This window comes from Tasmannia lanceolata, unplaced genomic scaffold (genome assembly GCF_043159265.1).
Source record: "Tasmannia lanceolata isolate RefF3 unplaced genomic scaffold, GAP_Taslan_0.1 ptg000008l, whole genome shotgun sequence".
Classification (NCBI taxonomy): Eukaryota; Viridiplantae; Streptophyta; class Magnoliopsida; order Canellales; family Winteraceae; genus Tasmannia; species Tasmannia lanceolata.
In genome coordinates this window covers 21,518,491-21,527,733 of record NW_027518685.1, presented here as the reverse complement: position 1 = coordinate 21,527,733, position 9,243 = coordinate 21,518,491, and positions in this window count along the sequence as shown.

Here is a 9,243-nt window from a genome sequence, read left to right as displayed (position 1 = left end):
CGAGTCGGACATCCTTTGTCTAAAGAAATGTGTTGAGAAAGGGCAGATGTATCGAACCTTTCAATGAGATAGTGCTTTTTCAAATCTCCCAAAATGGAATCTGTTCCAAACATATATGCCATGGTTCCTTACTTCGACAGGGTGCAAATATCTCTGCCCCTCCTCCCTCTCTAAAGCTAAAGGAGTCAATCTTCTTTAAAGGATACAATTTCTACTATACAATTAATTATTATTGTATTGAGTGTTTCTTATTGAGTCTCTTTTACTTTCTTTCATAGCAGTGGGAGGAGAGTTGGACCTCCGACTGCGTCCCTGTTGAAGAATGAGCTGGCGACTCATAGGCAGTGGCTTGGTTAAGGGAACCCACCGTAGTCGTAGCGAAAGCGAGTCTTCATAGGGCAATTGTCACTGCGTATGGACCCGCGTGAGATTGGTGAACCCAGTCTATAATCGATTCATTTGCAACTTTTCTGAGTCATTGGAATAACTTATTTGGTTAATGACTTATCTTGTTCCGGTATTGAGAATCTAATTAAGATATTCTCCTCCCTCTGAAGGAGAGAGGAAAAAGGTTAAAACGAACGGCTTTAAGGCGGTCTAAAATGTATATCGACGTGATCAGATTGTCTTTTCTTGCTCATGTCGGACGAGAAATTTAAAGAAGAAAATGGACAAACCTGTAGAGAAATGTCTTTACTTGTTGGGACACGGTTAGAACTCATTCTCAAAAGCTAGTTATTAAGGGAAGGATGCCCAAGTCCTTATAAAGCATTAAAGCCCATCCACGTATGTTACTTTTTCATGTGGGAACCCCAACAATCTCCCCTCTATACAGAAGCAACGTGGACAATCTCGCCCCTCCCTGCGGCAGGAACGTGAGAATTATGAGATCTTCTCCGAGCAATTTTTTCGTCATAGAAGGCACACCAGAGTTACTGCGGTCTTCCCCGAGGGACTTTTTCATCCTCAGATGGACAACAGGGTTACGACGCCCAAGCTCTAATATCACTTGAGGACTAGGGTCAGGTAGAACTCATCCTTAAAAGCTAAACTATTAAGGGGAGGGTTCCTAAGTCCTTATAAACCCATCCACATTTATTACTTTACTGATATGGAGTCTTTGCTTTTGCTTGGAACCCCGAACAATCCTGTGCCATGTGTCCAAAACCATATGAATTAGCTATTTATTGCAGATTGACTGACATAGGCAGTCCATCTATGGCAGAGAGCAGGGATGAGAGCACTTGAATTATGATTCCTAATTCCAGATCTAGTTGGACCTTTAATTTTTGCACACGTAACAACGTTATTTAAGCTCGATTTACCCATTAAAAAAAACAAGGCTCGAGTCGGCCAACATTCGGTTCTTTTATTTCCCTTCAACATATGATTGCCATCATCATTAGGAAGGAATTAATTGCATGTTCCTCCTTACAGAAACCGGTAGCTTTCTCATTAAGCATTTCGGGATCTAGATGGAAATTTGGCAAGGCAGGGTATTTTGCTTACCAAATTAGGAGTATACAATAACCTAGGATTTTCAACTAGGGCTTCAATGGGAGAAATGCCATTTCCATCATCTTTTTTCACGATCAATAGCTCCTGCTTCAATAGTTGGAGATTCTTGCACTATTCAAAAACTAAAACTAGCAAGGAGATGCTGATTTATACATTGTTTGAGTTCCTTGCAAATCAAGGATGGATGGAGAGGAAGAAGAGAGAAGCTTGCAATTCAAGCTCTAAAAATCTTCCTTCAATTGCTGAAATTTCACTGAAATTTTTCCTCTAAAATAAACTACAACCGATAATCACCAAAATTGGTGATTATGAACTGATGGAAAACGATTGTGCGCATTGGCTGGCGTTTGGGTGGTCGAGTTTGCAAAATTCCGATCCTGTTTTTCCAAAAGTACCCTCATGTTCTAGAAAATGACAACAATACCCCCGATGAACCCTAACTCTAGCTCTCTCTCTCTCTCTCTCTCTCTCTCTCTCTCTCTCTCTGAACCCTCCTTATGTACAATTCTCAAAATCCGTTTGCGAAACAATGGTGATCTGCAACTAAAGGAGTTCTCAAAATCAATTTGCAAAAATAATGGTGATATGCAACTAAAGGACGAAATCATAAGGTTTCAGGGTAAAACCCTAACTCCAGTTCTCTCTCGAAGAACCCCAGCTCTCAATGAAATCTTAGGGTTTCGGAGTTGTTCGATCAATGCTCCGCCTCAATCAGGTCTTGTGGAACTTACATTTTGTTTGAAGAAATTGTGATTTAGAACATCTCATAGTTGAATCCTATCATGACATATTATTTTAACAATTGATTATTGGCATAATAGGCTGCCATAATCACCATCACTTCTTACATTATCTGAAACGAACAGGGCCTAATTACTTAGTTGAGATACAGTACTGAAAATGTTTAGTGCTCCCAAATTCGAATATATTTTATTATAGTACCAAAATCTAGAGATTTTATATGGTGTAAAGCCTTACAACAATACGGTTCAGGGTGGTTTAGACGGAGTTGCTCCAACTGTCCGTCGAAGGATGTGACGGTGGTGACCAGTGTGGCGAATTGCTCTGTTATAGTGGCGAGTTGATTGTTGTGGTTGGTGGCGGGTTCGTCGAGTATGCAGAGGCGGGTTCCTTCTGCCATGATGGGAGAAGAATCAATGAAAGCACCGATGATAGATCCCTGTTTTCGAGGACAGGTTCTCCAGAAAATGGAAGTAGGAGACGATGAAATTGAGAATTATGACAATTATTCTACTCCTTCAAATGTGAATGCATCATCCCTTTAAACAGAAAATAAGATAACCGAAAACAACTTCCATTAGAATTATGACCACAAGTAATGTAACTTCCCATAACTGCTAATATGTGTAATCACTGAGATGCTTGGGTGGTTGCCGGTTTCTTGTGGAAGTTGGCCGTTGATTTGTGGTCGTATCAGATATGCACTTCGAAAAGAAGAGAAGAGAAGTGGTTTGTTTGGGAGAACCGGTCCCTTATAGAAGAGCACGGAAATGGGAACTGAAATCTTATATCATTCCATAAAAGTTTTGGCTATATAAGACTACAAAGACCTCACAAACATAATAGATAAATATGATACCAACAAGTAACAAAGCTATTATTCAGGACTCCTAATCGAAACTAAGTACTTTTGGGTTATTTGGGATTCCGATCGAATCCAACAAATCTCCATAGCAGTTGGAACTTAACAAAAATAGATTTCATTTTGCGAGCAGCCCTTGTTATAAAATAAGAAACCCGAACTGCGCCTCGAGTTTATAAATAACTCCATCCGAATCCATTCAATGTATTGGGAAATGGGAATCGCTTTAATTTTGCATCCATGAACTGGTTTCTAGATGGGGAAGGAGAGGCGAGAATCGCTTCGATCCATGTCGTGCCCTAAGCAAACAAAAAGCCAAAAACAACGATGTGTAAACTTATACAACGATATATATTTTTTCACATAGACGTTTACACCCACATTTGTTTTAGACTCATTTTTTGGCAAAACATACGGACTCCGTTGGGGAATATATTTTCTACTACAAAACGGGCCCTCGACAAACCAAGAACTTTATTGTGGCATTAAATAGGCCCACATCACTGCTCCAAAACAAATCTGGATTTTAGTTATTTGCATGGACTTGGGTTACTCTAATGGATTTATATTCCTCGTTCTAGGCCAAAATTAATGGGCCAATAGGCCAATATACCCCACTGGTTAGATCCAATAGGCCTAAAAATGGGCTTAACCTGAATCTAATAGCCATAATGAGTAGCCCATCAAAAGTGAGACTCACTATGCCAGAGTGGCTATCAGGTCGATCGCTCCCTTTGAAGTAAAATAAAACTTGAAAATCATGAGTACATAGTGATATGGCAAGTTGGCAAAGAGAAACGTTTACGTATGGTGATATGTTGGTGACATGACATTGTGACTTTGTGGTGGTAGACTGTGAATTGTGTTTTATACGGCAAGTCGGCAACCACAAATTTCTAGTGTATAGTTGAGACTCTCTTCATATGATGGTAGAAATATTAGTTGACCTTAAGACTGTCCCAACTTGTTAGTAGAAAAAGGCGAGAGAATCGTAAGATGTGGGTTTGCTTTGTCAAAGTGGTCTTTTCAAAAGAACTAATAGGCCCAATAGGGTATCGACCGATCAACTTCGGATTGGATCCACCTGTGTCTTCGGTCACTATCCGTTTAAATTCCTTATGTCTTTCTCTTCACGTAAAACAAAATTTACACCCATTTTCTAAGTTATTTGCTTCTTGGCGTATACGAAATTTTGTACTCTATATTTTCATGTAAAATGTGCATAAAATTTATTTTAGATACATTTTACAATTTGTTTTACACCCATTTTACTTCAAAAGAAACAGAGACGATCAGTCGAACCCATTAAGTCCTTTTCGGATCTTGCTATCTAAGTTTCGGTCACGATCCATTTCAAAATGGACCGTCCATCGAGTGTCTATGCCCTACTTACAATGTATACAACTAGGCCGGGTTAAGATTAAAGAGAAGAGAAACCTGAAAGGGAGAGAATTGCATCTAATCAAAGCGGAAAATAACATTGTTTGCCGTTTTTTTGGATGAGGAAATGATAAATCTGCCCCTTTTCTTTACATGAAACAGCCAACTCCGGTGTACGTGGCAATCAGGGTCACTGAGTCCTTTCCACGTGAAGTAGATCAGCCTCTCTGCAGTCATAGACACATCAGAGGTGGCTGTCCCAAGTAAAAAGAAGAGGCAGATATATGACTTCCCTTGTAAATATTACAAAAACACTCCTAATGAGTGCATGTAAATGAACGAAAATATTTTTGGGTATCTTCTTAAATTGGCACCCTTCATTCGGATCTAGGACAGTCCATCAAATTTTACGGGTATGCCTGGTTGACGTCTTGGTCATGTCTGTGTCACGATCCAAAATAATTTTAGACCTTGGGTTGTGGATTCAACGGACATGGACTTGGATCGAATTGGTGGGCTTGAATCCTCCATTAGCATTTTGATTTTTTGGATTCATGGGACTGTTGCGATCAATGGTGCTCTTCAATTCTAGAATCCCGCATAGGAAAATGCACAGGTTGCGATCAATGGTGCTCTTCAATTCTAGGATTCCACATAGGGAAATGCACCGATGGTCTTCTAAAACACCATGAGGCGACTCATGGTCTTTGTTCTATTTTGAACGGACCTCCCATGCATAAGATAATTAACTACAAAAATCATACTTTTCGCTTTGTTAGCTAAACTCTAAATGTGGCTTGATGGATCTTAGGATCCGAAATCCTCCACAAAGTGGCTTGATGAATCAAGGTTCAGAGATCCTCCTATCAAGGTGTTCTCAGCCATATTTGGTTGGACCAATGGATCCTATCACAAAGATGTGACACTTTAGGCCCAGAAAAACACCCCAGCCTATAAAACTAGGGCTGCAACTCGAGCCGGTTTAAACCCGACCCGCATCGACCTAACCCGAAAATAGCTTGGGTTGGGTTCAGGTTTCTCGAGTTTCGGGTCGAGCCTAGTTGAGCATCCAAAAGCCCGCATGAATCTCGGGTCGAGCCGGGTTTGAAGTAGCCCGACCCGACCCGACCCGAGTTACATAAGTTACAGTGTGTATTTTTTTTTCTGTTGTTAGTTAAAAGTTAAAAGTGAAAACCCACGCACGCACTGTTATAGTATGTGAGTGTAATTTCTGCTTCTATGAGTTGAGTTGATTCAAGTGTTTGATTCGGCATTGTTTGATTGTAATTACAACATTGTTTGATTCAAGTTTAATTACATCATTGTTTGATTCAAGTGTAATGTGAGTGTAATTTCTGCTTCTATGAGTTGAGTTGCCTTGCAAAACAAGAGTTTTCCTAAAAAAATTGCGTCAACGTCAAAAAACCCGACCCGACCCGAGATTTATCATGGGTAGGGCCGAGTTTGGGAATCATGGGTTTTCTGAAAAAAAAAACCCAAGCAGAGATATTTCTCGGGTAGGGTTGGGTTCTGCAAAACCTGACCCGCCCGACCTGAGTTGCAGCCCTATATAAAACCCCGTCTTCTTGGTATTTTTCCATATCAATAATTTCAAGTAAATTTTATTTTATTTTAGTTTCATTAATTTTTTTAATATTTTTGTGTTAGCATAGTTATATATTTTTAATAAGAGGAATTCTAGACTGAAGGGAGCCCTTGCAAAAAAGAGGTGAAAGGGCTCTCTCATTGGCTGCACATCACCATCATGTTTGAGGCATGATAAATGCAGTTGGGTGACTTAGGCCCCTTGCGACAGGGTTTTTGCAAGGACACCCATTAGTTTAACATTCCTTGGACATAAAATTGATTTCAGATTGTACATCCATAACTTATAGGTAATATACTGCAGTAATTATTAAAAGAGGAAGTCTAAACTGAAGGGAGCCCTTGCAAAAAAGAGGTGAAAGGCTCCCCCATTGGCTGCACATCACCATCATATTTGACTTTTCACCCGCTATTAATGCATGATGGTGATGTGTGGCCAATAGGAGAGCCCTTTCGCCTCATTTTTGCAGGGGCTCCCTTCAGTTTAGACTTCATCTTTTAATAATTACTGCCGGTATATTTCCTATAAATTATAGATTCAGTTTAGACTTCACTTTTAATAATTACTGCCAGTATATTACCTATAAATTATGGATGTACAGTCTGAAATCAATTTTATGTCCAAGGAATGTTAAACTAATGGGTGTCCTTGCAAAAACCCTGTCGCAAGGGGCCCCAGGTCACCCAACTGCATTTATCATGCCTTTAATTTTGCATTTTTCAATGACGTTGGGTGACATGGATCTAATAGGCCGCCCTTGCAGCTGGACTTTTGCAAAGGCACCCTTAACTTTAGAATTCCTCATTGTGGCGATATAAAAAGCTGCCCAAAATCTCTTTTGAGATATTGGCCAACGCCCGCAATTTTATTCCATGGTAGATCCCAACCCCTCGCAACTTCATTAAATTTGCATGGAATATTGACAATTTTTACCCGCAGATTACGCCTCATTCATTGCTTTAATGGAGATATCTTGTCACTACAAATTCTTTGTAGCAGAAAATTGACTTTGAAAGAACATCGCTTTTGTTTTTTTGTGAGCTCCATAAATGAGTTATAAGACAAATTTTACGCCAATTTTCACTTAAACAGCATTAAAATTTGTTTTCCGTCCATTTTACGTTGAGGCTCCATTTCTTTCGACGTAAAACTGGATGTAAAATTTGTTTTATAAGGAAAACAATCATTGAATGGTGTGTTTCCACCACGCTCAAGAGATTTTAAAATGTTGTACACGTCAAGTCCAGTATTTCTCAAAAGAACATACAACTTCAAAGAATGATCCAAATTGTTCATTTTTGGCCACAACATCTATAGGTTGTACCCCGAAAATTGTTTCCATAGGATGATACTAACGTTCGGATTTCATTAGGTTCCTACTTTGATTCATGGTATGTGTATTTTGTGGGTCATCACAAGTTTAAGGCGATGTTTTGCAACTGTGAATTAGTTTCTCCAAGTGGTGAGAGAGGGGTAGTGTGGGTGGGAGAGTGAGTGACTTGAGAGGGCATGACTGAATAGAGGGTGAGAACTAGCTAGAAAACAAGAAAAATACTGGGCTTTAATAGGAGGCAAGGTTTTGGTGGTGGTGCTGCGAATTTGATTGTCCATCACAAGGCGACCATGTGGGTAAAATGCCTAAGGAATCAATAGCTTGGTGACATCTTGAAAGTTCGTTTTCTTCATCATCCATGATCAAGTGGATACTATCATCAGATGAGGGACAACACAATTAAGGGTCCCGAATGACCTTAACATATGGGCGTGGATTAGAGGAATGCTAAACTCATGGTTGCCCTTGCAAAAATCAGCTGAAAGGTTGCCCTAATTGGCTGCACGTCACCAAAGTGCATTTAATCGGGGCACCCCCTTTCAGCTGATTTTTGCAACTGCTCCCCTGACTTTAGCATTCCTCAATTAATTAGCTATCAAAAGTTGTTATGATTCAAAGCCAATAAGAAAAGTGTTTAATGAAAGTTAATTGGGATTTGCTAGGGACCACGGCAGAAGGCATTTCCCAGATGGGCTGTTGCATGTGAGAGCAGCCACCTCATGTGAATTAAATGAATAAGACAAAATCTGAGGCTGTGTGGCTGCTCTCACATGCAACATCCCATCCATGAAATGCCTTATGTCATGGTCCCTAGCAAATCCCAAGTTAATATTATCAAAAGAAGGGAGCGCCAGTATCATTTCCCTTTTCAAAAACAAAATCTCTCTTGGATTGATTAGATTGGAACTTGGGAGTGAAATGTTTAGGCGTTCTTGACTTTGTTTTTCTAACCAAACAAAATATATCTTAGTCTCCTCTGCCATGCTCTCAAACTCTTGACTCAAACGTCTTAGAAATTCCCAAGAATTTTAGGCAATCGTTGCCTTCACGGTTTGGGTCTCCCAAGTAGTTTTTCAAGCTCCTTCCCACCGGTTATTGCGCTCAAGTCTCATGCCAGACCACCTGTCGTTTTCACAATTTCACGTAAAGATTTTTTATTTTTATTTAAGGGAGATGATATCCACACCCCTTTTTTATACTGACACGCCTCTATTTTCTACTTTTGGGGTGTTACTTGAATGTTTTTTTTTTTTTGGTAACGAAGGGTGTCCCCACCCCACCGACTATTTCCCTATGGATGCGCGCAATCACCCGGAAACCACGCGCATCGGGTAAGCAAGGGGGGATTCGAATGCTCGTCACTGGGGAGCAAACTCATGACTTTACGCCAAAGAGCCACACCCTTCCGGGTGGTAGCCCTACTATTTGCCATCTCAAAACGAGGAAACATTCCATAGCATAGCATGGTAGTATGATTAGCACTTGAGAAAAGAAACAAAAAATAAATGATACTCTTTGTTATTTTATTTGTAAATCTTGAATCACATGTGCGTTGTAATATAATATCGGATTTACTAGGCATCATCGCAAAAGCCATTTCGCATAAAGTTTGTTGCATGAGAGAACAGCCACCTCATGAATAATGACAAACTCTATTGAAAAGTAACCCTATGTGGCTGCTCTCTCATGCAACAAACGTTCCACGAAATGCCTTATGCGATGGCCCCAACTAAATCCCATAAAATATATATGGTCTAATTTTTATTTTTATTTTATAAATACCCGGTTTATTTGGACGTAAAA